We start from the raw sequence: 11,096 nt of genomic DNA on the forward strand, positions 1-11,096 counted from the left end.
AAATTCAACACAGTAATAATTAAGGCAATGACAACATGGTTCCGGGGCTTTAGGATACAGATAGGAAGTTGTGTTACTACCGATATACAATGTTAGATCTACGCTGATTATGCACGTTCTATGACTTCTATTTCTATTGTAGCGGCCTTTAATCCCAACACCTAGCAACCTCGTCAAGAGCTTTAGATCTCTTGGTGTAACAGCTAAGGGGTTGGGTTGACAGACGCTGGACCTGGGTTCGAGTCCCGGTCAGGACTAATCCCAACACCTAGCAACCTCGTCAAGACCTTTAGATCTCTTGGTGTAACAGCTAAGGGGTTGGGTTGACAGACGCTGGACCTGGGTTCGAGTCCCGGTCAGGACTAATCCCAACACCTAGCAACCTCGTCAAGACCTTTAGATCTCTTGGTGTAACAGCTAAGGGGTTGGGTTGACAGACGCTGGACCTGGGTTTGGTCAGGACTTAGCAACCTCGTCAAGACCTTTAGATCTCTTGGTGTAACAGCTAAGGGGTTGGGTTGACAGACGCTGGACCTGGGTTCGAGTCCCGGTCAGGACTAATCCCAACACCTAGCAACTCAAGACCTTTAGATCTCCCCAGAGTTAGTCCCTCAGGATACCACCCCCAGAGTTAACATAACCCACCCCTTCCTTTTTCTCCTCTCAGATCCAAAGTTCGAGGACCATGGGAGGTGCGGTGGTGGACGAGGGACCTGGGGGGTGAAGGCACCAGACGGGGGGTGGGGCTGGGCTGTGCTGTTCGGCTGTTTCGTCATCACTGGGTTCTCCTACGCCTTCCCCAAGGCTGTCAGCGTGTTCTTCAAGGAGCTGATCAGAGAGTTCGACGTGGGGTACAGCGACACAGCATGGATCTCATCTATACTGCTGGCTATGCTGTACGGCACAGGTAGAGGATGTACACACACACAGACACACACACACACACACACACACACACACACACACACACACACACACACACACACACACACACACACACACACACACACACACACACACACACACACACACACACACACACACACACACACACACACACAGAGATAGAGATACTGTCTAACACACACACTGACACACAGATTCGATACGTGTGTGTTCCTCTCCCTGCAGGTCCTCTGTGCAGCGTGTTGGTGAATCGTTACGGGTGTCGTCCGGTGATGATGGTGGGGGACTTTTTGCCTCTCTGGGGATGATTCTGTCGTCCTTCTCCACCAGCATCATCCACATCTACCTGTCTACTGGAGTCATTACAGGTTGGTCCACATCTACCTCTACTGGAGTCATTACAGGTTGGTCCACATCTACCTGTCTACTGGAGTCATTACAGGTTGGTCCACATCTACTGGAGTCATTACAGGTTTGTCCACATCTACCTGTCTACTGGAGTCATTACAGGTTGGTCCACATCTACCTCCATACTGGAGTCATTACAGGTTGGTCCACATCTACCTCTCTACTGGAGTCATTACAGGTTGGTCCACATCTACCTGTCTACTGGAGTCATTACAGGTTGGTCCACATCTACTGGAGTCATTACAGGTTTGTCCACATCTACCTGTCTACTGGAGTCATTACAGGTTGGTCCACATCTACCCCTCTACTGGAGTCATTACAGGTTGGTCCACATCTACCTGTCTACTGGAGTCATTACAGGTTGGTTCACATCTACTGGAGTAATTACAGGTTTGTCCACATCTACCTGTCTACTGGAGTCATTACAGGTTGGTCCACATCTACTGGAGTCATTACAGGTTGGTCCACATCTACTGGAGTCATTACAGGTTGGTCCACATCTACCTGTCTACTGGAGTCATTACAGGTTGGTCCACATCTACCTCTCTACTGGAGTCATTACAGGTTGGTCCACATCTACCTGTCTACTGGAGTCATTACAGGTTGGTCCACATCTACTGGAGTCATTACAGGTTGGTCCACATCTACCTGTCTACTGGAGTCATTACAGGTTGGTCCACATCTACTGGAGTCATTACAGGTTTGTCCACATCTACCTGTCTACTGGAGTCATTACAGGTTTGTCCACATCTACCTGTCTACTGGAGTGATTACAGGTTGGTCCACATCTACTGGAGTCATTACAGGTTTGTCCACATCTACCTGTCTACTGGAGTCATTACAGGTTTGTCCACATCTACCTGTCTACTGGAGTGATTACAGGTTGGTCCACATCTACTGGAGTCATTACAGGTTTGTCCACATCTACCTGTCTACTGGAGTCATTACAGGTTGGTCCACATCTACCTGTCTACTGGAGTCATTACAGGTTGGTCCACATCTACTGGAGTCATTACAGGTTGGTCCACATCTACTGGAGTCATTACAGGTTGGTCCACATCTACTGGAGTCATTACAGGTTGGTCCACATCTACTGGAGTCATTACAGGTTGGTCCACATCTACTGGAGTCATTACAGGTTGGTCCACATCTACTGGAGTCATTACAGGTTGGTCCACATCTACCTGTCTACTGGAGTCATTACAGGTTGGTCCACATCTACTGGAGTCATTACAGGTTGGTCCACATCTACTGGAGTCATTACAGGTTGGTCCACATCTACTGGAGTCATTACAGGTTGGTCCACATCTACTGGAGTCATTACAGGTTGGTCCACATCTACTGGAGTCATTACAGGTTGGTCCACATCTACTGGAGTCATTACAGGTTGGTCCCACATCATTACAGGTTGGTCCACATCTGTGTCATCAATGTGATACTGTATGTCTACCACTTCTTTGACAGTCCTCCTGTCCCCCTGTCCTCCAGGTCTGGAGTCATTACAGTCATTAGTGATACTGTATGTCTACCACTTCTTTGACAGTCCTCTCCTGTCCCCCTGTCCTCCAGGTCTGGAGTCATTACAGTCATTAGTGATACTGTATGTCTACCACTTCTTTGACAGTCCTCTCCTGTCCCCCTGTCCTCCAGGTCTGGAGTCATTACAGTCATTAGTGATACTGTATGTCTACCACTTCATTGACAGTCCTCTCCTGTCCCCCTGTCCTCCAGGTCTGGAGTCATTACAGTCATTAGTGATACTGTATGTCTACCACTTCTTTGACAGTCCTCTCCTGTCCCCCTGTCCTCCAGGTCTGGAGTCATTACAGTCATTAGTGATACTGTATGTCTACCACTTCTTTGACAGTCCTCTCCTGTCCCCCTGTCCTCCAGGTCTGGAGTCATTACAGTCATTAGTGATACTGTATGTCTACCACTTCTTTGACAGTCCTCTCCTGTCCCCCTGTCCTCCAGGTCTGGGCCTGGCGTTGAACTTCCAGCCGTCTCTGATCATGCTGAATCGCTACTTCAGTGAGAAGAGGCCCCTGGCTAACGGCTTGGCTGCTGCTGGGAGTCCTGTGGCCCTCTGCTGCTTATCACCTCTGGGACAGGTACTACACTACACCTCTAACGTCTGACCCCTAACCCCTGACCCCTAACCCCTGACCCCTAACCATAACCCTGCTGCTGGGAGTCCTGTGGCCCTCTGCTGCTTATCACCTCTGGGACAGGTACTACACTACACCTCTAACGTCTGACCCCTAACCCTGACCCCTAACCCCTGACCCCTAACCATAACCCTGCTGCTGGGAGTCCTGTGGCCCTCTGCTGCTTATCACCTCTGGGACAGGTACTACACTACACCTCTAACGTCTGACCCCTAACCCCTGACCCCTAACCCCTGACCCCTAACCATAACCCTGCTGCTGGGAGTCCTGTGGCCCTCTGCTGCTTATCACCTCTGGGACAGGTACTACACTACACCTCTAACGTCTGACCCCTAACCCCTGACCCCTGACCCCTGACCCCTAACCATAACCCTGCTGCTGGGAGTCCTGTGGCCCTCTGCTGCTTATCACCTCTGGGACAGGTACTACACTACACCTCTAACGTCTGACCCCTAACCCCTGACCCCTAACCCCTGACCCCTAACCCCTAACCATAACCCTGTTGCTGGGAGTCCTGTGGCCCTCTGCTGCTTATCACCTCTGGGACAGGTACAACACAACACCTCTAACCCCTGAACCCTGACCCCTGACCCCTAACCATAACCCTGCTGCTGGGAGCCCCATCACCCTTTGCTGCCTCTCCCTCTACATTACACCTCTAACCTTTGACCCTAACCCGACCTTAACCCTGCTGTCTCTTCCAGCTGTTGCAGTACCAATACGGTTGGAGAGGAGGCTTCCTCATCCTCGGAGGGCTCCTGCTCAACTGCTGCGCCTGCGCGGCCCTCATGAGGCCCCTAGTGGCCCCTCCTAAACCCCCAGCGGGAAGACGTAGAGAAGGAGGGAAAAGAGTTGGAGGTAGAGAAGACCCAGTCCAAACCCAAACCTCTCCTGGACTTCAGTGTGTTTAAGGACAGGGGTTTCCTGATCTACACCATAGCTGCATCTATTATGGTGAGTCAGAACAGGAACAATACTGTCCCAAATGGCACCCTATTCCCTATATAGTGCACTACTCCTGACCAGAGCTCTATGGCACCCTATTCCCTATATATAGTGCACTACTCCTGACCAGAGCTCTATGGCACCCTATTCCCCATTCCTGACCAGCTCTATGGCACACTATTCCCTATATAGTGCACTTTTGACCAGAGCTCTATGGCACCCTATTCCCTATATAGTGCACTACTTTTGACCAGAGCTCTATGGCACCCTATTCCCTATATAGTGCACTACTTTTGACCAGAGCTCTATGGCACCCTATTCCCTATATAGTGCACTACTCCTGACCAGAGCCCTAAGAAAACTGAAATTACAATTCAATAATTGAAAAAAAGAGGGTCTTAATTTTAAATGACTTGAAAATAAACTACAAAGTAGAAGCTATAGTTCTTCTATGTTTTTAATTTGTGTTTATTTGTATTCATGTCACATGACTGCAATGAAATAGTCTGCCTTCGTTTCAAATTGACATGGTTAAGAGCTCATCTGATCCTGTCCTAGGTTCTGGGTCTGTTTGTACCGCCAGTGTTCGTGGTGAGCTATGCCAAAGAGCTGGGCAACGAAGACACCAAGTCGGCCCTCCTCCTATCCATCCTCGGCTTCATAGACATCTTCGCCCGGCCCACCTGTGGCGTCATCGCTGGGCTGAAGTGGGTCAGGCCCAGAGTTGTTTACCTGTTCAGCTTTGCCATGATCTTCAATGGATGCACTGACCTGGTGGGATCTCAGGTAGGGCTGGACGTGTAATTACAGTAATGTGTTGGCTTGTTGAGGTTGATTTGGTTGTCATGTGTACATTTCTGTTTGCTGTATTGACTAATGATACGTACAGCATCTAAACTATACATATGTGTTGTTAACATCTCTGTTGTTAACATCTCTGTTGTTACTGTATCAATACTGTTACTGTTGGTATCCTGTAAATACTGTAAAATGTTACTGTAAGTACTGTAAAATGTTACTGTAAATACTGTAAAATGTTACTGTAAATACTATACAATGTTACTGTAAATACTGTACAATGTTACTGTAAGTACTGTAAAATGTTACTGTAAATACTGTAAAATGTTACTGTAAATACTGTACAATGTTACTGTAAATACTGTAAAATGTTACTGTAAATACTGAAAAATGTTACTGTAAATACTGTACAATGTTACTGTAAATACTGTAAAATGTTACTGTAAATACTGTAAAATGTTACTGTAAATACTGTACAATGTTACTGTAAATATTGTAAAATGTTACTGTAAATACTGTAAAATGTTACTGTAAATACTGTACAATGTTACTGTAAGTACTGTAAAATGTTACTGTAAATACTGTAAAATGTTACTGTAAATACTGTAAAATGTTACTGTAAATACTGTACAATGTTACTGTAAATACTGTAAAATGTTACTGTAAATACTATCTGGTTTTCATGTCACCTGCAGGCGAAGGACTACCCGTCTCTGGTGGTGTTCTGTGTGTTCTTTGGGATCTCCTACGGCATGGTCGGGGCGCTACAGTTTGAGGTTCTCATGGCGATCGTTGGCACGGAGAAATTCCCCAGCGCTATAGGACTGGTGTTGCTCATGGAAGCTATTGCTGTGCTGGTGGGACCACCAGGAGCAGGTTAGTACACACACAGGATTAACAGGTGGAGGTTGGGTTAGGGCTTGGTTAGGGTTAAGGTTAAGGTTAGATAAATATAATGGAGAATTTATGTTGTTTCCTCTCCCCTCTGATCTCTCTCCCTCCTCACTCTCTCCTCTCCCTCCTCCCTCTCTCTCCCCCTCTCTCTCTTCCTCCTCCTCCCTCCCTCTCTCCCTCCTCCTCCTCCTCCCTCTATCTCTCTGTCCCTCCTCCTCCCTCTCTCTCTCCCTCCTCCCTCCTCCCTCCCTCCCTCCCTCCTCCCTCCTCCTCCCTCTCCTCCCTCCCTCTCCCTCCTCCTCCTCCCTCCCTCTCTCCCTCCTCCCTCCCTCCTCCCTCCTCCTCCCTCCTCCCTCCCTCCTCCCCTCCTCCTCCCTCTCTCCCTCCCTCCTCCTCCTCCTCCCCTCTCTCCCTCCCTCTCTCCCTCCTCCTCCCTCCCTCCTCTCTCCCTCTCTCCCTCCCTCCTCCTCCCTCTCTCCCTCCCTCCCTTTCTCCCTCCTCCTCCTCCTCCTCCTCCTCCTCCTCCTCCTCCTCCTCCCTCTCTCTCTCTCCCTCCATCTCTCCCTCCTCCTCCTCTCTCTCTCCCTCCTCCTCCCTCTCTCTCTCCCTCCTCCTCCCTCCCTCTCTCCCTCCTCCCTCCCTCTCTCCCTCCTCCTCCTCCTCTCTCCCTCCTCCTCCTCTCTCCCTCCTCCTCCTCCCTCTCTCTCTCTCCCTCCTCCTCCCTCCCTCTCTCCCTCCCTCTCTCCCTCCTCCTCCTCTCTCCCTCCTCCTCCTCTCTCTCTCCCTCCTCCTCCCTCCCTCTCTCCCTCCCTCTCTCCCTCCTCCTCCTCCCTCCCTCTCTCTCTCTCCCTCCTCCTCCCTCCCTCTCTCCCTCCTCCTCCTCTCTCCCTCCTCTTCCTCTCTCTCCCTCCTCCTCCCTCCCTCTCTCCCTCCCTCCTCTCCTCCCCTCCTCCTCTCTCTCTCCTCCTCCTCCTCCCTCTCTCCCTCCTCCTCCTCCTCTCTCCCTCCTCCTCCTCTCTCCCTCCTCAGGTCGGCTGCTGGACGCTACTAAGAACTACATGTACGTGTTCCTGCTGGCAGGAATTGAGGTGGTCCTCGCCTCCGTGGTCCTCGCCACGTGTAACTTCCTGTTCATCAGGAAGAAGCCCTCGGAACCCGCTGCGGAACTGGAGAACGGAACGGTTTCCGCGGAAATGGAGCTTCTCAACAAGCCTGTTGCCGCTGAGGAAGAGGAGGAGGAGGAAGTAGAGAAGGGGGAGAAAGAGGTGAAGGAGATGAAGGAGAAAGAAGAGAAGGAGAAAGAGGAGAAGGAGAAAGAGAAGCTGAAGGAGATGAAGGAGGAGAAGGAGAAAGAGGAGGTGAAGGAGATGAAGGAGATGAAGGAGAAAGAGGAGGCGAAGGAGATGAAGGAGAAAGAGGAGGCGAAGGAGATGAAGGAGAAAGAGGAGGTGAAGGAGATGAAGAAGGAAGCGGTTGAGAAAGCAAAGGAGGACGAAGAAGACAGTGAGAAAGAGAAGGAGGAGATCAGGCCTGAGAGCGTAATGGTGGTCTCAGAAGAAGAGGAGGAGGAGGAGGAGATCAGGCCTGACAGCGTAATGGTGGTCTCAGAAGAAGAGGAGCGCTTCCTTAAAGAACCAGATGAACAGAATGGGGCCTTGCTCTCCAGTTCTGAGACACGTCTGTAGGAGGAAGAGAACCTGGCACAGGACAAACTACAGACTTTAAACTTAAACACTGCCAAGGGCACTTTAAAGGGCACTAAGAATTGTACTCCGCAGTGTACTTTGAAGGGCACTAAAAAGTGTACTTAGAAGTGGGCCAAGAGGGTGCTTAGAGAAGCATACTGGGGAAGACACAGCTGGTCCTAGCAGTATCCTCCTGTATGTAGTTGAGGTGTTGTTGTGTTGTTATGTTGTGTAGCTGTTCTCTGTGGGCTGTGTGCCATATCAACAATAACAACGCACACACACACACACACACACACACACACACACACACACACACACACACACACACACACACACACACACACACACACACACACACACACACACACACACACACACACACACACACACACACACACACACACACACACAATGAAGTGAAACGGATAAATGTCAAGTGAATAGCCGTGTTAATAGTGTTGTGCCCTGCCGTGTGAATTGTGAAGCTACCAGTGTGTAGTGCTGCAGGGCGATATGGTAGGGACACCATGTTGTTGTCTGTAATAATGTGGAATAAATACCGTCCTTCCTACCACTGTTACTCTGGAACACAACATTACAAGTGTTCCGGAACTTTAACCAAACCCAGCGTGGAACATTCCGCTGTCAGTCAACATTCTGTTGTGGCAGAATGAGGAATGAATGGATTGATGTCTGGCTACTGTTATGCATATCATTTCACTCTGAGCTTTAACACAGACGTTTAAAGGTATAGTGATGTTGAACGGTTGAATTTCACTTTGTAACCTTTAGAGATTGTAGACTTTATTAGACTAGAACACAGAGAGAGAGAGAGATGACAATGAGAACACCAGACTAGTATCCCTGGTTACCTCCTAATGGCACCCAGACAGAGAGATGACAATGAGAACACCAGACTAGTATCCCTGGTTACCTCCCTAATGGCACCCAGACAGAGAGATGCCAATGAGAACACCAGACTAGTATCCCTGGTTACCTCCCTCATGGCACCCAGACAGAGAGATGCCAATCAGAACACCAGACTAGTATCCCTGGTTACCTCCCTAATGGCACCCAGACAGAGAGATGACAATGAGAACACCAGACTAGTATCCCTGGTTACCTCCCTAATGGCACCCAGACAGAGAGATGCCAATCAGAACACCAGACTAGTATCCCTGGTTACCTCCCTAATGGCACCCAGACAGAGAGATGCCAATCAGAACACCAGACTAGTATCCCTGGTTACCTCCCTAATGGCACCCAGACAGAGATGCCAATGGCACCCTAAGACAGAGGTACCCTGTTTCTGTTTGTTTCAGTGTCATAACATTAACTACGATGGCAGAAATAGGTCACACTGTTTCTAGACTTCACAGTTTAATCTGTAGATGCTGGGTGAGTCCCAAATGGAACTCTACTCCCTATATAGTGCACTACTTTTTTTAAATACCAGGGTCCCCATAGGGCTCTGTTCAAAACTAGTGCACTATATAGGGAAAAGGGTTCCATTTGGAACCAGGTGTTATTAGGTCTGGCAGAACTAGCTGACAGAAACAATTCAGTCCAGAGTCCAATGACCTCCCATGCAGATCTAAAAAACACAGAACTTTAAAAAAATGTATTGATACATGTATTGATAGATGTATTGATGAATGTATTGATGAATGTATTGATACTTTATGTCAGTATTAGTTAAGGAAGGCTAATAGCCTCTGTTTCATGATAAGTTATATTGTGTTCTGTTTTCTCAGTGCTACATGTTAACAGATAAAGACGATGTTGACGTAGAGGTGTGGCTATTAGTCTACCAAATGGCACCATGTTCCCTATATAGTGCACTATCGTCCCTGGTCAAAAGTATTTATTTATTTAACTAGGCTGGTCAGTTAAGAACAAATTCTTATTTTATAATGACGGCCCAAACCCGGATGATGCTGGGCCAATTGTGCACCGCCCTATCGAACCGGGTGTCTGTAGTGACGCCTCTAGCACTGTGACACAGTGCCTTAGACCGTTGCGCCACTCAGGAGGGACTAGGGTCCCACTAGGGTGCATTAACTCTACCTACATGTACATATTACCTCAGCTAACCTGTGCCCCCGCACATTGACTTTGTACAGGAACCCCCTGTATATAGCCTCCACATTGACTCTGTACAGGTACCTCCTGTATATAGCCTCCACATTGACTCTGTACAGGTACCTCCTGTATATAGCCTCCACATTGACTCTGTACAGGAACCCCTGTATATAGCCCCACATTGACTCTGTACAGGAACCCCTGTATATAGCCTCACTACTGTTATTTTATTATTGCTCTTTAATTATTTGTTATTTTTCTATTTTCATCCATTTTTTATTTATTAATTTTTTACTTCACTTTATTTTAGTAAATACAATACTTCACACTTATTTTTCTTAAAACTGCATTATTGGTTAGAGCCTGTTAAGTAAGCATTTCACTGTAAGGTCTACTACACCTGTTGTATTCAAGTATGTGACAAATAAAATTTGATTTGGGATGCATCCTTGTTTATCTGTTGGGAGCTACACAATGGAACTAAACACCTCACAGAGTTAGAACTGAAAACACCACATAAACAACAAGACACAATTTAAAGTCAAGGTTTATTGTTCTTGTCAGTTGCTCAGTATAGATGATATGTTTATAATCTTATTCAAGTTTAGATCCTTAATATCTAATTGGAGTCAGTTCGGATTATTTTGTTATTTGGCACTTTGGTTACATCAGATAGTAGATAAGACATGAAGACTAACAGTACCTTAGAATATTTCCCAAACTCCCAAATGTTGGTTATCAGAGAACTTCCAAGCACGACTCTGTGGAACCATGTGTTTTCAGTCATACTTGTTCTGACTATACACCTTGACTCTGTAGAACCATGTGTTTCAGTCATACTTGTTCTGACTATACACCTTGACTCTGTAGAACCATGTGTGTTTCAGTCATACTTGTTCTGACTATACACCTTGACTCTGTAGAACCATGTGTGTTTCAGTCATACTTGTTCTGACTATACATACGTGTGTTTCACCATCTGTGAACCATGTGTTTTCAGACTTGTTCTGAGTATCCACTTTGACTCTGTAGAACCACCACTTGTTCTGACTTGTCCTATACACCTTGACTCTGTAGAACCATGTGTTTCAGTCATACTTGTTCTGAGTATCCACTTTGACTCTGTAGAACCATGTGTTTCAGTCATACTTGTTGAGTATACACCTTGACTCTGTAGAACCATGTGTGTTTCAGTCATACTTGTTGA

The 11,096-nt window shown here is 47.5% G+C and overlaps 1 pseudogene; it reads left to right on the forward strand.

Annotated features, from left to right (window-relative positions):
- Positions 1-685: 685 nt before the first annotated feature.
- LOC124022147 lies at positions 686-8,065 on the forward strand (annotated as a pseudogene).
- Positions 8,066-11,096: the final 3,031 nt, after the last annotated feature.

This window comes from Oncorhynchus gorbuscha, unplaced genomic scaffold, assembly GCF_021184085.1.
Source record: "Oncorhynchus gorbuscha isolate QuinsamMale2020 ecotype Even-year unplaced genomic scaffold, OgorEven_v1.0 Un_scaffold_1308, whole genome shotgun sequence".
In the NCBI taxonomy this organism is placed as follows: Eukaryota; Metazoa; Chordata; class Actinopteri; order Salmoniformes; family Salmonidae; genus Oncorhynchus; species Oncorhynchus gorbuscha.